This window comes from Orcinus orca, chromosome X (genome assembly GCF_937001465.1).
Source record: "Orcinus orca chromosome X, mOrcOrc1.1, whole genome shotgun sequence".
Lineage (NCBI taxonomy): Eukaryota > Metazoa > Chordata > Mammalia > Artiodactyla > Delphinidae > Orcinus > Orcinus orca.
In genome coordinates this window covers 62168024-62186802 of record NC_064580.1, presented here as the reverse complement: position 1 = coordinate 62186802, position 18779 = coordinate 62168024, and the positions used below count along the sequence as shown (strand labels likewise).

Genomic DNA, 18779 nt, shown 5'->3' with positions numbered 1-18779 from the left:
ATACAGCAGAAACTAAAACACCATTGTAAAGCAATTATACTCCAATAAAGATGTTAAAAGAAAATGGCCTTACATTAAAAAATCTTGAAGAGGGCTTCCCTGGTGGCGCAGTGGTTGAGGGTCTGCCTGCCGATGCAGGGGACGCGGGTTCGTGCCCCGGTCCGGGAGGATCCCACATGCCGCGGAGCAGCTGGGCCCGTGAGCCATGGCCGCTGAGCCTGTGCGTCCGGAGCCTGTGCTCCGCGGCGGGAGAGGCCACAACAGTCAGAGGCCCGCGTACTGCAAAAAAAAAAAAAATCTTGAAGAAATGTAGCCCACCAATTTAGAAATTGTTGCCTTTTCTGCCTTTAAACTCTGATACAAATTGGCATAATATATAAAGAACTATGGAACTAGAACTATTATTAAAGAAATATTACATGAACTTAGATTCCTATGATAGCAATTTTCTGCATCTATACTTTCCTCTGGCAAACGCTTTACCTCAATTTCTTCAGTTTAGTCATATTTTCTTGGGTAGAACTTGACTGTACCACTAATTTGCATAAGTGGATTGGCGGATTCTCTTGCAACATTCAAATTTACATTAGGTTTTGAGTTGACTTAGATAAAAAGAAAACATTGTTTTGCAGTTGGATTTATATTTTTCTTTAATGTAGTCGCTAGTAAAATATGCTAGATTTGACCCCTGCCCCCACCAAAGACTCTAGCTGGAAAAAAATGTGGAAAGTGTGAAGCATTATGTGAGAAAAATATTAAACCATATCAGATATATGGAAGTCTTATTGCCTATCATATGTACTGCCATTCTTTAAAGTTTTTTATTTGTTTATTTTAAATTTAGCTAAGTCTTGAGTAATTTGGAATCATTAGTTAAGCATTTTATGTCTAACTCAGTAGTCATGGGGGTGGTTATCCCTAATATTTTTAGTTATTTTCAAATGCAGAGTGTTTATTCATTGCACAATGCTGTAATGTAGTGTTTTGAGATTGCCCTGACCAGAAGGTGTTTCCAGTTACACAAGAAAACTCTTTCTATCTAAGATGAAACCTGTAATTCGAGATGTTTCTTCCTTTGTCACTTAGTTTTCCCTACCCTCATTTAATCACAAGGGTAAAAGTCCTAAGTAAGTCAAACTTAATGGCTTTGTCATTCAAACGTAACTGTATCCCCACTTTTTTCTCTATTTGTTTTTTAGGGTCAGAATTGAGATATTACCAAGAAAAGGCACAAAGCCATAATACCATGGCACTATTTCTTTTGACTTAAAGGGGAAAAAGTACTGAATTCTAGCCGGTGTCGATCGTACCTTGTGGAGACTCCTCTCATTTTCTGATATGTTTTCACCTAATAAGAAGATGGAGAATATGGAGAATATTATATTAATATCATTTGTGTTCACTATAAGCTATTTGGATTTAGAATTATTACAGAGTTGTAAGCTTGTTATCAAATTAATGTAATACATTTAAACTACTATTTTGCAAAGTTATTTATTTTTAAACAATTTAACATATATCTAGGGTGAGTTAAAAGTCTTGTGCATCTATATTAGATGGCAGGTATTGTCAGAGAGCCACTGTATATTAATAATAACTGTTGAAATGACTTTTCCATGTTTCTAGAAGCATTTACAAGTGCTTTGTGTGAAACCATAGTGCACAGAGGCCTTTGGACTGCCCTGAAACCCATTTTATCACGTGTGCGTAGCTTGTTCCCCACGTTTTCCTCATGTGATACTATGTGTATAAGATCTAACTATTCAGTGTCAAGTTCAGATTATTCTGATTTTCATCTAAATGTTTTAAAACTTTAAAAAATTTTCACCCGGTGAGCTTTTATTTTATTTCACTATTTTTATTGAGGTATAGTTGATGTACAATATTATATAGGGTTTCAGGTGTACAATATAGTGATTCACAATTTTTAAAAGTTACATTCCATTTATAGTTATTATAAAATATTGGCTATATTCTCTTGCTGTACGATATATCCTTGTAGCTTATTTATTTTATACATAGTACTTTGTACCTCTTAATCCCCTACCTGTATCTTGCCCCTCCCCTGTCCCTCTCCCCAGTAGTAACCACTAGTTTGTTCTCTATATCTGTGAGTCTGTTTCTGTTTTGTTATGTTCATTTATTTGTTTTATTTTTAAGATCCCACATATAAATGATAACACGCAGTATTTGTCTTTCTATCTCTGACTTATTTCACTAAGCATAATAGCCTCCAGGTCCATCCATGTTGTCGGAAACGGCAAAATTTCATTCTTTTTTATGGCTGAGTAGTATTCCATTGTATATCTGTATACCACATCTTCTTTATCCATTCCTCTGTAGATGGACCCTTAGGTTGCTTCCATATCTCGGCAATTGTAAATAGTGCTGCTATGAACATTGGGTGCATGTATCTTTTTAAATTAGTGTTTTCATTGTCCTCAGATATCTACCCAGGATTGGAATTGCTGGATCATATAGTAGTTCTACTTTTAGTTTTTTGAGAAACCTCCACACTGTTTTCCACAGTGGCTTCGCCAATTTACATTCCCACCAACAGTGTAACATTCCCTTTTCTCCACATCCTTGCCAATGTTTATTTGTGTTCTTTTTGATGACAGCCATCCTGACAGGTGTGAGGTGATATCTCATTGTGGTTTTAATTTGCATTTCCCTGATGATTAACGATGTTGAGCGTCTTTTCATGTGCCTGTTAGCCATCCGTTTGTCTTCTTTGGAAAAATGTCTATTCAGGTCTTCTGCCCATTTTTTAAATGGTCTGTTTGCTTAAATGTTTAAAAATTTTATTTTGTGTCATTTTAGAGGGCAAACGTTAATACTGTTCTATTCAGAAAGACAATTTTAATGTGCCTTTGTGTAGCCATATTATAAAATACCTTGAAATATGCCCTGTTATAATGCAGTCTGAAATTAAGTTCTGATTGTATATCAATAAAAATAAAAGTATTTGCCTTAATTAAATGTATAAACATTTAATTGTATAAACATTTAGAAAGAAGGAGGTATTGCAATATTTTCTACTTTTGTATATAAAGAGAGCCATTAGACATAGGTAGCACAACCTAATGTGAAAGGTTAATTTTATATGATACTCAAAGAGTCTAGTTAAAAATGGAAGGTAGGGAATTCCCTGGAGGTCCAGTGGTTGGGACACTGTGCTCTCACTGCCGAGGGCCCAGATTCAATCCCTGGTTGGGTAACTAAGATCCCACAAGCTGTGCAGGGTGCAGCCAAGAAAAAAAATGGAAGGGAAAAAAGAGAGATAATACTTTAACCCATAGTTTGGCCTAAATAATTTTGATAATATTTTTGGATTCTATTAAATGGCACTTGGAAAAACCTGTACTTGATTTTTAAAATATGTGCTTCTAAAAATCTGAGCTCAAGACAAAAAAAGGAAAACAGGAAAGCTGTGTCCATTTGCCATACTAAATGGATCAAAGTGGTTTTTGTCAAATGTTTCATCACAAAACGTGATGAAGGCCAGAGCTATTGTCAGGCTTATTAGGACTCTACTATGAATTTTTACAAATAATAAGCTATAGAAGGAATTTGGAAATTTTCTGTGTGTCCCTGATTCTGTCTCTCAATCTGTCTAAGAGAAACTGTTCTCTTTCTACTTGGAGCCATAATCTGAAAATGCAGAAGGTCAAAATATTTATTGCAGGAAATGATCATAGAACTAAAAAATAGGTTTTAAGGAAACCAGCTACACAGGGCAACCATCTTGCTCTTAAAGAAAATCATGTGCCAAAAGCCGCACGGCCAAACAAATAAAAAACAGTATACATTATAATTTTTTTTGTTTTTGTTTTTTGTTTTTGCGGTACGCGGGCCTCTCACTGTTGTGGCCTCTCCCGTTGTGGAGCACAGGCTCCGGACGCGCAGGCTCAGCGGCCACGGCTCACGGGCCCAGCCGCTCCGCGACATGTGGGATCTTCCCTGACCGGGGCACGAACCTGTGTCCCCTGCATCGGCAGGCGGACTCTCAACCGCTGCGCCACCAGGGAAGCCCTACATTATAATTTGAGCCAGCATTCAAAACTGGATAAAAAGATAAAAGTTACTAAAATCTTAAATAGGTTATGTGCAATGTCTCTGCTAAAGCTGTAAGTCTAAACATTTTGTTTAAAATGCCTTCAGAAATTGCGATTTTAATTATACATTTCACGTGAGAAATAATGCTTTATGAATGATTTAAAATACCTATTATATATATATTTAAATCACAATGGCTTTTCATCAAATGTGAATTTTTTTTTCTTTATTGGCCTCACCACGCGGCTTGTGGGATCTCAGTTTCCCGACCAGGGATTGAACCCAGGCCCTCGTCAGTGAAAGCCCAGAATCCTAACCATTAGGCCACCAGGGGACTCCGTGAATTCTTTTTTTTAAATTGAAGTATAGTTGATTTACAATGTTGTGTTAGTTTCAGCTGTACAGCAAAGTGATTCAGTTATACATATATATACATATATATATTCTTTTTCAGATTCTTTCCCATTATAGGTTATTACAAGGTATTGAATATAGTTCCCCGTGCTATACAGTAGGCCCTTGTTTTTCAAGTGTGAATTCTTAATTTGAAAATGAAATCATACTATCAGCAATAGACAGTTTTGTTGAATAGTCTAATAAGGAACAATTGCCGGTTCCATAAATAACTTTATATTTCTAAAATAAAGTGTTGGTACACTAGTAATCACAAATTTAGTTTCTTTTAATACTTTTTTTAATCCTGTAAAGAAAGTATTTTTATAATCATCCTTTTTATTAATCAATCATGACATGGCAAAATGTTTCGTTACTGTTTCTGGAAAGTGTTACAAATTCTACATCCAGAGATGATGAAAAATTCTTATAGAATTTGTGATAAGTATATATGTTGTGTTAGAAATTTTATAGTCGTGTTGGAGTGTCATGAGATTAATACTTGCAGTCCAGACTGCTGTAGTTTATACTTTTTCTGTATGTTTCAATCAGGTATGTAAAACCATTTGTACTTAGAAGCTCAATTGAATCATCCCAAGTCCACTGATTGTAATATGTGGTTTGGTTTGTAAACAAATAATAGCAATGTCTTGCATATTTCTGGAAATAAATTGTACAAGAATTTATGTATCTACTTATATATACAGAGTATAAATAAAATTTTCATTTAAAAACACATACCAAACACACACACACACACACACACACACACACACACACACACTCACACACACGTTTATTTTCTCACCGTTTCTATGGACCAGAAATCCAGGCACAGGTTACCTGGGTCCTCTGCTCAGGGTCTCACCAGCTGAAATGAAGATGTCAGGCTGCAGACTCACCTGAGGCTTAGGATACTCTTCCAAACTCATGTGGTTGTGGCAGAATTTAGTTCCTCATGGTCATAGGACCGAGGTTCCCACATCTTTGATGTCAGTCAGCTGGAGGCCACTCTCAGCTCGTAGAGGCAACCCACATTACTTGCCACATGGCCCCCTCCATCTACAAAGTCAGCGACAGAGAATCCCCCTCGTGTCAAACTCCTCTCACAGTTTGAATCTCACCAGAAAGAGCCCAGTCCCTCCCACTTTTTAAAAATTGTGATAAAAAATAACATAAAATGTACCATCTTAACCATTTAAAGTGTACAGTTTGGTACTGTTAAGTATATTCACACTGTTGTGCAACAGATCTCCAGAACTTTTTCATCTTGCAAAACGGAAACTCTAGGGACTTCCCTGGTGGCGCAGTGGTTAAGAATCCGCCTGGCAATGCAGGGGACACGGGTTCGAGCCCTGGTTTGGGAAGACCCCACATGCCGCGGAGCAACTAAGCCCCTGGGCCACAACTACTGAGCCTGTGTCCTAGAGCCTGTGAGCCACAACAACTGAGCCCACATGCCACAACTACTGAAGCCCGCGTGCCTAGAACCCTTGCTCCGCAATAAGAGAAGTCACCGCAATGCGCCGCAACAAAGAGTAGCCCCACTCGCCGCCAACTAGAGAAAGCCCATGTGCAGCAACGAAGAACCAACACAGCCAAAATTATAAATAAATTAATGAATTAATTAATTAATGTTAAAAAAAATTGAAACTCTAGATTCATTAAACAACTCCCCATTTCCCCCTCCCACAGCCCCTGGTAACCGCCATTTTACTTTCTCTCTATGAATTTGACTACTTTATTTTTTAAAATAAATTTATTTATTTAGTTATTTATTTTATTTTTGGCTGCGTTGTGTCTTCGTTGCTGCGCACGTGATTTCTCTAGTTGTGGTGAGCAAGGGCTACCTTCGTTGCGGTGCGCGGGCTTCTCATTGTGGTGGCTTCTCCTGTTGCGGAGCATGGGCTCTAGGCACATGGGCTTCAGTAGTTGTGGCTCGTGGGCTCCAGGGCACAGGCTGGGCTACAGTGCACGGGCCCAGCCGCCCCGCGGCATGTGGGATCTTCCCAGACCAGGGTTCGAACCCGTGTCCCCTGAATTGGCAGGTGGATTCTTAACCACTGCGTCACCAGGGAAGCCCTTGACTACTTTAGATATGAGTGAAATCATACAGCATTTGTCTTTTTCTGACTGAAGAGCCCAATCCCTTTTAAGAGCCCAGCTGTTTAGGTCAGCTCCCTTAGGATAATATCTATTTTTTAAAGTTAGCTGATTTGGGATCTGAATTACATCTGCACAATCCCTTCACAGCAGCACCTAGATTAGTTTTTGAGTAAAGAACTGGGAGAAGGTGTGTATTCACCAGGTGGGCAGGAATCCTGGGGGCCATGTTAGAATTCTGCCTACCACAAATGACAGAGTAACCCTGAAAAGGAGGCAGAGTACTAACTAGGGCCTGTCAGCCAGCTTCACATACTGAGTTCAACTCTCATATACCGTACTAGCCCTTCCAATTTGCCACCTGTGTGCTCCAGGCAACAGAGCACTGAAAAAGAGTGAAACAGCCTGATCCCATAACATTCAAGGTATCAAATTCTTGCCTCAGACTAACTGAAGGATTTGGTAAAGGGGGAAAAAAGCAAGTAAAGACAAGTAAATTAGCTGAGACCAAAAGCCTTTGATAAGTGCATCCCCTGCCCTATCCAGTGGGCAAAGTGGAGATATAACTGATAAGGATCCCATTCTCAAAGGTCCTGACAGCTGCTTCTGGGGTGAAGAGCTGGGCCATAAAAGCATAAACTGAAAGGATAAAGCTACCAGGCTTCATACTGCATATGCTGAAAATAGGTGAAACGGTATAGAGCTGCAAAAACACGTGTGATATCAAAATAGCTCTGGAATTCATCTTCCACCTCCTCTGCCAGTGCCACTTCCCTGGTATTGGCCCAGGCAACTGCGAGAGCCCTCTAACTGGTTTCTAACCCTACCTGACTCTAGTTTTCCACAGTTAACCTTAGAAAATCTAAAATACAAATCAGAATGATGTCTATGCTCTGCTTAAGACCTCTCAGTGGCTGTGCCTCCGATGTCAGTTCCATCTGCTAATCCAGCCTCATCTGCTGGCACATCCCTGTGCTCACACTCATACTGGTTTCAGTTTCCTGAAAAGATCAGGCTGTTTCACACATCCAACCATGCCTTTCTCCAATCTGTTCTATCTTGAATGGTCATCCTTCCATCCCAGTCTGCCTAGAAAATTCTTATATATCCTTCACTCCTCCCTCCTTAAGTAAGGATACTGGCACCCAGCCCATGATTTCCCACTCCACCCTAATTCCTGGTGCTCATACTAGGGGATCTCATTGTCCATGGAGATGACAGAACCAGCAACTTCTGGGTCCCATGATTCTCTCAATTACCTTCTCCATTCCGTTTCAGCCACCTGCACTCAAAGCACCACATCTTGAACTTTACTGAGGCCCAGAATTGCTTACCTCTAACATCGAACCCTTCAGTATTCCATTTTGAGACAAGCTCCTCTCCTACCTGCTTCCTCAGGAGTAAGGGTCTCACAGGACACTGGTTCTTTTACCTCATATGGACCCCTTCAGTCCTTTGAGCCCTCCATTTTCTCCCAGTCTCCCAGCCCCTCCTGGCCTCTTTTCCTTCCTTTCCCAACCTTTCTTAATGTCATGCTTGATCACCAGAACTACTCTCTCGCCAGCAGCCTCAATTCCCTTTGTGTTCCTGTCTGCCAAACCACCCCACAAACCTCTCACCCTGTGTTAGTACTACCAACCACCCTTCTCCCCTCCTTCACCTGGTTGTTTCCACCAGGTGTCTAATCTCTTCACCAAACAAAGCTACATTCACACTCATCCTTGTCTCCATTCCATCTTCCTGTTCAAGATCACCCATCCACTTGGGCCCTATGTGCCATCTTTTTCAATCATCTCCTTTAGAAACTTGCTCCATCAATTAACGTTTCTCTCTTTGATTTCAATCTGTGGTGCCTCTTCTCCTTAAACATGCTTAGGTCTCTCCTGTTTAAAAAAACAGAAAACAAAAATAAAACTCTCTCTTGACCCTGAATCTTCATCAGGTGCCAGTTTCTCTCCTTACTTTCTCAGCTTAAGCTTCTCCAAATAGTAGTAGTCTATGTTTGCTGCCTCTACTTCCTCAAATCCATTCATGCCTCAAACTACTGAAAAATATTTCCATTGAAATTTATTTTGGCAAAAGTCACCAGCGGGCTTCCCTGGTGGCGCAGTGGTTGAGAGTCCGCCCGCCGATGCAGGGGACACGGGTTCGTGCCCTGGTCCAGGAAGATCCCACATGCCGCGGAGCGGCTGGGCCCGTGAGCCATGGCCGCTGAGCCTGCGCGTCCGGAGCCTGTGCTCCACAACGGGAAAGGCCACAACAGTGAGAGGCCCGCGTGCCGCAAAAAACAAAAAAAAAGTCACCAGTGACTTCCAAACTGCCAAAGCTTTTCGGTCTTGATGTTATTGGACTTCCCTATGCATTTTTAAAAATACTTATTTGGTTGCACCGGGTCTTAGTTGCGGCAGGGGGGCTCCTTAGTTGCAGCTCGCCAGCTCCTTAGTTTGGCATGTGAACTCTTAGTTGCAGCATGCATGTGGGATCTAGTTCCCTGACCAGGGATTGAACCCGGTCCCCCTGAATTGGGAGTGCAGAGTCTTATCCACTGTGCCACCAGGGAACTCCTGGACTTCCCTCTGCATTTGACACTGCAGATAATTGCCACCCCCTTGAAACGTTCCTGTTCCTAGGTTTCCCGTTCCTAAGTTTCCAAAGAACATATATATATGTTCTTTTTTAGATTCTTTTCCATTACAGATTATTACAAGATATTGAATACATTGCCGTGTGCTATACAGTAGGTCCTCGTTGTTTATTTTATATATAGTAGTGTGTATCTGTCAATCTCAAACTCCTAATTTATTCCCCCCTCCTTTCCCTTTTGGTGACCATAAATTTGTTTTCTATGTCTGTGAGTCTATTTCTGTTTTGTAAATAAGTTGTTCATTTGTATCATTTTTTAAGGTTCTACCTATAAGTGATATCATATGATATTTGTCTTTCTCTAACTTCACTTAGTATAATCATCTCTAGGTCCATCCATGTTTCTGCAAATGGCATTATTTCATTTGTTCTTTTTAATTTTTTTAATTTTTGGCCGCACTGCGTGGCATGCGGGATCTTAGTTCCCCAACCAGGGATCAAACCCGTGCCCCCTGCAGTGGAAGCGTGCAGTCTGAACCACTGGAACGCCAGGGAAGTCCCCTGTTCTCTCTTTTTAAAATCTCTTCCTCCTTCCACCATTTAAATGTTCATGTTTCCCAATGTTTTGTCAAGAGCTGAAAGGGGTCTGAGATGTTACCCCACTTGCACAGTTATGTACATTATATGTATGGATACTAAAGAAATACGAGACACCTGGCTCAGGGAAAAGAGGGTTATTTTTGATTAATACTCACAACCAGATCAACAGCCAGAGTAATATTGCCATGTTGGTCCCCCACACCCAGACCCACAGGTGACAGGGTGAGAACTGATGGAAACTTTCTATGTGAGTGGCGGGTTTCACCCCAAAGATGAGAGAGAACAGTGGATTTTCTCCATTTATATCTGGGAGACAGCCATCCTGCTCCCCTCCGAAAGGAGAGATAAAAAGCTTTGCTCCTCTAAGAGGGGCTGGAAAGGATCCCGGTTCTTACACCAACCTTTTGTAATGTTAACATGTCCTTCCAAGAGCCAGGTAAATCCTGTGTCTCCAGCTTTTACAGCCTAGAGATGTCTCCAAAGTCTGGGCTTTATCCGTTTTGAAGTGTTAATACTTAGGGAAATAGAGCTCAGTCTTCCTGGAATCTTGGACGCTTCACCTGGGGACCTGGTCTCGGCTGTAACCATTTGGAGCTCTTGGAAAGATAAGAAAAGTTTTATTATCCCTTTGGATCAGAGCAGTGAGCTAGACAAATGACTGGAGATATCCTCATGGTATGTGAAAAGTGAAATGCAGGGGAAGTGAAAGCAAACATTCTCCATCTTTATATTGTGTACATCCCCGTGTCCCAGGTGGCTGGGTCTTTTTACAGGAGCACTGAGAAATTCAGGGAAGTTTTATTTTCCACACCAGGATTCTACCTTCTGTCTTCTTCTGATCTCACTCTACATGCTCTCCCTGGACCATCCCACCTCCTCTTGTTGTTTTAACTGCTACCTCTATGCTAGGACCTTCAAATATCCCACCACCGTCCAGACATCTATATGTGAGTGTTCTAACCCCACATGTTCAAAATGGAACTCATCACCCTGCCCCCAAACTCTTGTATCCTCTACGTCAGTTGGCAGCAGCACCATCTGTGTCATACTTGCGGCTGCCCTCATTATTGGAATAACCTTTCCATACACGGAAGATTTTCCACGTTATGAGCTCCGCCCCCCCTCGTGTAAGAGTCAGAACTATCTGCCGGCCTCCTTCGTAGCTAGAACACGGTCCCAGGACTTAGGCTCCTCCACTCAGACACACCTGCATGAGACTGATTCGGAACTGAGCACCATGAGGAAACCAGCTCTACGCAGAGCTTCCATTTTTTGCTATCAGGGAATTCCCAGTGTTTTCAAGGTTGACTTCTTGCAGCAGCAGCGGTAGCAGTTTCCTATTGGGCTCTGGCTGGAGGCACCTGTAGCATCCGGCCGCTCCTGCAATGGTTTGGGGCTTTGACAAATGTATATGACACATCCACCATTACAGTATCATACAGTATTGTTTCACTGCCCTAAACCCCCCTCTCCCTTCTTCCCCAGAACCTCTGGCGACCACTGATATTTGTATTGTCTCCAGAGATACACTTTATTTTTTAGAGCAGTTTTACATTTGTAGAAAAACTAAGATGATAGTACAGAGAGTTCTCATATACCCACATCCATCCCTATTATTAACATCCTACATTAGTGTGATACATTTGTTACAATTAATGGACCAATATTGATATGCCATCATTAACCAAAGTCCACACTTTATTCAGACCTCCTTAGGTTTTTTTTGGTTTATTTACTTATTTATTTATTTTTGGTTGCATTTTGTCTTCATTGCTGTGCGTGGGCTTTCTCTAGTTGCAGCTGCGAGCGGGGGCTACTCTTCATTGCGGCAGGCGGGCTTTTCATTGCGGTGGCTTCTCTTGTTGCGGAGCATGGGCTCTAGGCGCGCGGGCTTCAGTAGTTGTGGCACGTGGGCTCAGTAGTTGTGGCACATGGGCTTAGGTGCTCCGCGGCATGTGGGATCTTCCCAGACCAGGGCTCAAACCTGTGTCCCCTGCATTGGCAGGCGGATTCTTAGCCACTGCGCCACCAGGGAAGTCCCCAGACATCCTTAGTTTTTACCTAATATCCTTTTTCTGTTCCAGAATCCTATCCAGGATGCCACATCACATTTAGTCATCATGTCTTATCTTAGGCTCTTCTTGGTCCTGATAGTTTCTCAGACTTTTCTTGTTTTTGATGACCTTGATGGTTCTGAGAAGTGCTGGTCAACTATTTTGCAGAATGTCCCTCAATTGGTATTTTTCTGATGTTTTTCTCGTGGTTAGACTAGGATTATAGGTTTGGGGGAGAAGACTACAGAGGTAAAGTGCCATTTTCATTGCATCATAGCTGTGATACATAATATCAACACGATTTTCACTGTTGATGTTGAACTTGATCGCCTGACTGAGGTAGCATTTGTCAGATTTCTCCACTATAAAGTTACTCCTTTCCCCCTTTTGCACATTGTACTCTTTGAAAGGAAGTCACTGTGCATACCCAATCTTAAGAAATAGAGAATAATGCTCTACTTCCTTGAGGGCAGAGTACGTACATAAATTATTTGAAATTCTTCTGCATGGGAGATTTGCCTCTTCTCTTCTACTTATTTATCTATTTATTCAGTCAATCGTTTATTTATGTCAGTATGGACATATAGATATTTATTTTATACTCTGCCCGCTCTCACTTTTATGTTCAATCATTTTTACTTTCTTTTTATGCAATTAACAGCAGTCTGGCATCAACCAACCAACCAACCAACCAATAATAGTTCACTTGACAATGCTAGCACACTGTTCCTCACACTGGGAACCTTTCCTGGCACCTGAAGAATGGTTTCCTTCCAATCAGAGGCAACGATGGCCCTCTGTAAGTATTTACTGAAGTCGATCTTCCCCCTTGAGGAACAGATAAATGAGTTTGGGGAGTGCCTCCCTACACTTGTCAATGAAATGAGGACTTCCCAGACTGGATGGAGAAAATACTTTGAAGGATGTATCAGTCAGAGTTCAACCAGAGAACCAGTAGAAGATATATATTAAGAGATTTATTGCAAGAAATAGGCTTACACAGTTGTGGGGGCTGGTTAGGCAAGTCCAAAACCTGTAGGGCAGTCCATCAAGAAGGGCAGGCCAGAACCCCTGAACAGGCTGGAGCTGCTGTTCACAGGAGGAATTTCTTCTTCATCAGGGAAGCCTCAGCTTAAGGCCTTTGAACTGACTGAATCAGGCCCACCCAGATTATCCAGGATAATCTCCCTTACTTAAAGCTAACTGCTTATGGACTTCAATCACATCTACAAAATACTTTCACAGAGATACAAAGATTAGTTTGATTCAATAACTGGGGACTGTAGCCTAGCCAACCTGACAAATCAAAAACCATCACAGGGACTTCCCTGGTGGCGCAGTGGTTAAGAATCCACCTGCCAATGCAGGGGACGCGGGTTCAAGCCCTGGTCCGGGAAGATCCCACATGCCAGAGAGCAACTAAGCCCGTGTGCCACAACTACTGAGCTTGCGTGCCACAACTACTGAAGCCTGTGTGCCTACAGCCCATGCTCTGCAACAAGAGAAGCCACAAAAATGAGAAGCCCACGCACCACAACAAAGAGTAGCCCCCACTCAACGCAACTAGAGAAAGTCTGTGCGCAGCAACAACAGCAACAAAAAAAAACATCACAAAGGAGAAAGAGGAAGAGGAGAGAAGTGGAAGAGAAAAAGAAGAAGGGAAAGGAGAACAAGGAGGAGGGAGAGAAAGGGGGAGGGGAGAAAGAAGTGTAGGAAAAAGAGGAAAAGGAGAAGGAACATGCCAGGAGGTCAGCAGAGGGTTTCCATAACCAAGGTTATGATGATAAGTAGAAAAATGTGAAAAGAAAAGCAAGTAGAACCAGCCACATTACACCACATATATGAAGCATTCTCCATGAAGGCTTTGCACAGACCCACTAAACAAGATGTTTTATCACATACTCCACATAAGAAGAGGGAGGATTCTGTAAGTGGAAACAAAAGGAAGTGGAAACAGTTGCCCTTGGCAGCAGTAGCAGAGATTGTGGAAGTGGATGGCTTGCTGCCACAGTGTTCAAGATATCACTGGAAAAAGCCTCCTCACGGCCAATCAAAAGTGATAGTGCCATAGTCTGATCTAGAAATTCCACTTCAAGAGATGCATTCTATATCTACTTATTCTATATATAGTCTATATATTTATTCTACATATATTCTATAAATATATGTTTGAAATGACACATGTAGAAAAATATTCACTGAAACGTTGTTTGCAAGAGCAAAAAGTTGGAAGTAGCCGAAAAGTCTGCCAGTGGGAAACTGGTTAAATAAACTATGGTATAGCTAGCAGTGTAATACTACACATTTGCAAAAACAATGAGCAGCTCTCTATGGACTGACTTAGAAAGATCTTCAGGATATAGTGTGAAGTGAAAAAGGCAAGGTGCAAAACTGTGGGCATATTACGCCACAATTTGTGGTTTTTAAAAAGGAATATATGGATATACGTGGATAAATGTATAGAATCTTTCTGGAAGAATAAACAAGAAACTGATAACTGTAGTTGTCTCTAGGGAGAGCAAGTGAATTGGGGATAGAGGAAGAAGGGAAACTTACTCTTTATCACGTACATTTTTGGAGATTTTAATTCTTGTACTATACATTATATATACAAAAATTAAATATTGTATGCCAAGTAATATTGAAAGGGGATGAGGTGCTGTCTTCCCACTGTGGATCTGGAGTATGTTATAGAATCTATCAAACTTTCTGACCTCTATCTGCTCAGAGGAGGCAAGTCACTTGCAAAGCAATTCTCTGCAATGATGCTTGGGCAAAAGCTGAAGACCTTGGGAGCAAAAGGGGGCATTTCCATTTCTTCATCCAACTGAAAGAAGGGCTCTGGGAAGAGTGGGGAGGAGTTGACAGTGTCAGAGAAAGCAATTTGGGCTTTTGGACCAAGCCTTAAGATATTAGAATAACACGGTGTTCGCTACAGAGAGAGCACATTTCATGAGGGTTTGAGAGAGTATTTCCTTGGAGACATGCCAATCTGATCACATGAATTTTAAACAGAAAGCAAAGTAAGCGTTAGAAATATGTTCAAGTGAAACTAAAATCGGTTGTAATGGGGCACATTAAGAATGGTATTAAAAGAGAATGACAAAAAAAAAAGAGAATGACAGGACTTCTCTGGTGGCTCAGTGGTTAAGAATCTGTCTGCCAGTGCAGGGGACAGGGGTTCGAACTCTGGTCCAGGAAGATCCCACATGCCGCGGAGCAACTAAGCCTGTGCGCCACAACTACTGAGCCTGCACTCTAGAGCCCATACTCCGCAGCAAGAGAAGCCACCGCAACGAAGAGCAGCCCCCGCTCACCCCAACTAGAGGAAGCTCGCGCGGAGCAATGAAGACCCAACGCAGCCAAAGCAAAACAAAAAAAAAGAATGACAGCAGAGGAGGTGTCACCACCTTTCTAAGACTGGAAAAGAGGTGAAAACTGATATTAGAGCCCCAGATGCTCTGTTTCCTCCACATACACCTGCAACCTGTTTTTGCCACCACTTGCTTTTCTCAGAGCCCTTTGCACTGTGCCTTCTGGAGCTCCTGTTCCAGGAGAAAGTAACTGCCCTACGCACTGGCTTTCTTTGCTGAGCTTTTCCTTCCAGCCCTTGTCTTAACTGATTGTGGCTTTCTCCTGAGGCTCCTGCTTTCCCGCTCCTCTCCAGAAGGAGACTGCTTCTTCTCTCACAGTCTGACCACCACAAAGTTGAGGAGGAGTTGGGGGAATGAGGGAAGCTTTCTCCTTGCTCCCTGTTGCCAAGTCCACCACTCGTGGGTAAACCATTTTTGTTCCTTTGAGACTTGTGGCATCTGGTTTTGTAACTGTCTACACAACCTTAAAACTATGATCCCAGCCTCCTTTATTCAGTAAGAATGTTTGAATCTAGTTATCAGTTTTCTTTCCTACCCCATGTCATCAGCTAGACGACTCCAGAATTAATCTGGATGACCAACTGACTCCCTGGCTTCCCAATTTCTTGACTTTCTCAATTGCCTTCAAGAAAATATCCAAATTCCTTAGTATGGGGACTTCCCTGATGCTCCAGTGGTCAAGAATCCATGCTCCCAATGCAGGGGGCCCAGATTGGATCCCTTGTCGGGGAACTAAGATCCCACATACCGCAACTACTAAGCCCGTGCGTTCTAGTGCCGCAACTAGAGAAGCCCACATACTGCAACGAAAAGCCTTGTGTGCCGCAATGAAGACCCAGAACAGCCAAAAAAAAATTCTTCAGTATGGCAGACAGCACCTTTCAAATATAGTCACCGGTCTACTTTATTTCCTGGCATGGCTTCTTGGGTACTTTATATTCCAGCTAGAAGAAATATTTTACGGTTCTCCAAAACCACTGTTAATTTATTCCTTCAGGCCCTTTGCCATCCTCCTCCTTCTTTCTGTAACGCCAGTTCCACCCCCACCTAGTTTGCCAGTTGAGCATCCATATGAATGACTCATTTAACAATCCAGCCTTCCAGTTCCTATTCTGCCTTTACTCCAGGAACTTTGATATCCATCCCATTTCAGCCTCCACTCACAGAGCCACATCCTGGACTTCTTCATTGCCCAGAAAAATAGGACTTCTGAAATCTCACACCCCAGTCTCACAAAAAGCCAGAGGGGACTTCCACTTGTGGCCAAGATGGAATAATTTACCCTCCTGGCCCAAAGAACAACAAATGGACAGACTCTATTAAACAATAGTTTTCAGACACTGGACATCAGGTAGCACATGATAATGATCACAGAAAGAGGAGAAACAAACAAGCTGAGTGCCCTAGCATACTGTCAGAAGAGAGTTTCTAGGCCACAGTGCAGAGGGGTGGAATCCAAGCAGAGCCTAGCAGCCTTTGTGAGCTGAGAAGACAGAGTTGGGAGTCCAGGAAGGCCAAGGTAGCTAAAACTCACAGGACAGAATACTAGAGAGAAGAGGGCTGCACAGAGAGAAAGCTCTGGAGATATGCAGAGGATGCGCCTTGAGTCTTCCATCTGAGTACTGGTTAGTGAATACATGTAAAGAAACTACCTAAAGCTGGAGAAAGAACCACCTGAAAGGACTGGAGGGGAAAAATATTCAAAGCTCGGGATTTCCCTGGTGGTCCAGTGGGTAGGACTCCACACTCCCAATGCAGGGGGCCTGGGTTCAATTCCTGGTCGGGGAACTAGATCCTGCGTGCATGCTACAACTAAGAGTCCACATGCTGCAACAGAGTAGTCCACATGCTGCAACTAAGAAGTCCGCATGCCACAACTAGGAGCCCGCATGCTGCAACTAAGACCTGGCACAGCCTAAATAAATAAATAAATATTTTAAAAAATATATTAAAAAAAAAAGATTCAGGGCTTCCCTGGTGGTGCAGTGGTTGAGAGTCCGCCTGCTGATGCAGGGGACACGGGTTCGTGCCCCGGTCTGGGAAGATCCCACATGCCGCGGAGCGGCTGGGCCCGTGAGCCATGGCCGCTGAGCCTGCGCATCCGGAGCCTGTGCTCCGCAACAGGAGAGGCCACAACAGTGAGAGGCCCGCGTACCGCAAAAAGGAAAAAAAAAAAAAAAGATTCAAAGCTCACACAGGGACCAGATAGTTTGCGTTCCCACAGCCTGAGTGGGATATCTTCATAATTCATAAGACAGTGGGTAAAATACTGAGGAGGGTTTTGCCTCAGTAGTAGAGTGAAATTAGCCTGAGACTAAAAGGCTGCTTTGATTCTGGCTTCTAAAAGCTAGTCTCAAAAAGATCAAACTGTTTCCAAGTAACAACTTCCCAGAAAAAAGCTTTAAGCACATCTATAGTAGTACAAAAATATCGAGCATCCAATAAGGTAAAATTCACAATGTCTGGCATCCAATATTGTTAAGATGACAATACTACCCAAGGCAATCTACAGATCAATTTAATCTGTATATTTTGCAGAAATAGAAAAACCCATCTTAAAATTCATGTGGAATCTCAAGGGGCCCCCAAAGAGCCAAAACAATCTTGAAAAAGAAGAACAAAGCTGGAGGTCTCACACTTCCTGGTTTCAAAATTTACTACAAAGCTACAGCAGTCAAAACAGTGCGGTACTGGTATAAGGACAGACATGGACCAATGGAACAGAATAGAGAGCCCCAAAATAAACCCTCATATATATGGTCAGTTGATTTTTGACAAGGATGCCAAGACCATTCATTGGGAAGAGACAATCTCATTAATAAATGGTGTTGGCTCCCTCCCAGAGCTCGTTCTTCCCTGGGAGGGTGACTTCAGGGCTGGCCACCCCCCTCCCCCCCATTCCCGATCCTCAGCTGAAGTTTGATGAATTGAAATTGGGCCTCTATGCTAACTGGTTTCCTTTATTCTCAATAAATGTTGGGTTTGGTTTTTAAAAAAATGGTGCTGGGACAACTGGACATCCACATGCAAAAGAATGAAGTTAGACCATTACCTTACACCATATACAAAAATTAACTCAAAATGGATCAAAGACCTAAACTTTAAAACCATTAGAAGACAACAACAACAGCAACAACAAATTCAAAAATGGGTAAAGGACTTGAGTAGGCTTTTCTCCAAAGAAGATATATAAATGGCCAACAAGCACATGAGATGATACTCAATAGCACTACCCATGAGAGAAATGCAAATCTAAATGACAATGAGATACCACTTCACATCCATTAGGAAGGCTATTATCATAAAAGAAAAAAAAGGAAACTAACAAGTGTGGTCAAGAATGTGGAGAAATTAGAACCCTCGTGCATTGCTGGTGGGAATGCAAAATTGTGCAACTGCTGTGGAAAACAGTTTGGCAGTTCCTCAAAAAGTTAAACATAGAATTACCATATAATCCAGCAATTCCACACCTAAGTACACACCCAAATGAATTGAAAACAGGGACTCAAATAGATACTTGTACACAAAATCATATCAGCATTATTCACGATAGCCAAAAGGTGGAAACAAATCAAGTGTCCATCAACAGATGAATGGGTAAATAATATGTGAT

The 18779-nt window shown here is 42.1% G+C and overlaps 1 long non-coding RNA gene across 1 annotated transcript; it reads right to left on the bottom strand.

Annotated features, from left to right (window-relative positions):
- Positions 1–79: 79 nt before the first annotated feature.
- Positions 80–17916, bottom strand: LOC117203658 (uncharacterized). The gene is made up of 5 exons (XR_007474955.1): positions 10946–17916; positions 10140–10334; positions 5261–8438; positions 1311–1348; positions 80–279 (listed from the first exon to the last, which is right to left on the bottom strand). It is a non-coding gene; the product is annotated as an uncharacterized LOC117203658 (long non-coding RNA).
- Between the last annotated feature and the right edge of the window lie 863 nt (positions 17917–18779).